Source organism: Mandrillus leucophaeus, unplaced genomic scaffold (assembly GCF_000951045.1).
Source record: "Mandrillus leucophaeus isolate KB7577 unplaced genomic scaffold, Mleu.le_1.0 Scaffold6, whole genome shotgun sequence".
In the NCBI taxonomy this organism is placed as follows: domain Eukaryota; kingdom Metazoa; phylum Chordata; class Mammalia; order Primates; family Cercopithecidae; genus Mandrillus; species Mandrillus leucophaeus.
In genome coordinates this window covers 8686067-8687647 of record NW_012106474.1, presented here as the reverse complement: position 1 = coordinate 8687647, position 1581 = coordinate 8686067, and positions in this window count along the sequence as shown.

Genomic DNA, 1581 nt, shown 5'->3' with positions numbered 1-1581 from the left:
AAAAAAAAAAAAACCAATAACGATTAACCCAATCCAGGAGAGCACCTCTGAAATTGTCTTGCAATCATAAAAACAAGCATCAATCTGGGAGTAGATCAAAACAAAATGCATTTGTAACTCACTCTCACCTTCCTGTATCTGACAGTTATTTTTTAGGTGGTTTCTGTTTAAATATGGAATGAAGTTTGGATTATATAGCACAAGGACCTGCATCCTGGCTGAGAATGTTTTTACCTCTCAAGTTTCATTTAGGGTCAAATGAGTAGAAACCTTACACTGTCAGTTAGTGTTCAACCGTTGTGAGGTAGTTTAAGCTAAAGGTTAGTACTCATGTCAGTGGTTTAGAAAAGCAGCAAATTAACATTAGAACAGCTGTGAAGAGCAATGCCTTTCATTTTACAAATGTATTCGTACTGGTAGATACAAATAAACTTCACTGAGAGGAATCCATGTTACTAACTGATTTGTTCATTTCCTTATATTAAAAAAAATTCCTTTTGAGACCAGCCTGGGCAACAACACAGGGAGACCACCTTCCTCCCGACCGCCCCCGACCCCGGCCACCATCTCCGCCCCACTCCCCACCCCAACACACACACAAATCCCAAGGCTCTTCCCCTACAAACCCTCTAGCTTGATGTTCGAGACCAACCAAAATCTGGCATCAAATACACTCTGTGGAAACTCCTACCCTAACACCTGGTACTTTTCCACTCCCCAAGTTCTGTCATTGCTCTCTGCCAACACCCTTTACTCCGATCAAACCCACCTCCCCGGTGTGGTCCTGCAACGGCTTTCGGGCAGGCAATGTTGGTGCTCACTGGTATTTTCATAGCATGTTTGTCTTTAGCCTTTACTTGGCAGTTATTAGTTAACTTTTTAAATGTACCTGCACATGCTATTAACTCCCAAATCAGCCTGTAAATGCCTTAGGGTTAATGATATGCATTTACATGTAACAGGTACTGGAAATATTTAAGATATTCTCACTTGAAATGTTTCATTTTCAATCTTTTAAACAGTGCCTGATAAGCTATCTCGCAACTTAAAAGTTAAAAAAAGGTAAAAAAACAAAAAGTCACCTCACAATTTAAAAGGATGCTCAAATCTATTAAGACAATAAACAATTATTTGTGAAGATACCAAGAATGCCCCAATCCCTTTTAGAAAAATCTAAAGACTAAGATTTTTAAAAAGAACATTGGGACAAAAAGCCACAAAACCCTGAATCTTATATCCAAGGAACATTTTAGTGCTTTCAGGAACTCTATGGTGATAAAGAAAGGTTTGGAATACTGCAAATTTCTATTTTAAATGTCAAGAATAGCAATAAGCAAATAAAGCCAATCAAATTTAAGAGAACAGAAAATATGTTTCCACTCTTGGTTAATTACTGATGTTAGAATGTGGAACCATTTTTAGTGTCAACATATTAGATGACAAATTTTCAGAGTGAAAAAACCTATTATAGGGATCTTCAAGTGGAAGCTCATTCTGTATATATATTCAGTACATGTTGTAATTTATTTTGAATGCTGTACTAAGATAACATTTTTGTAATAATGTAATTGTTACAAAGTT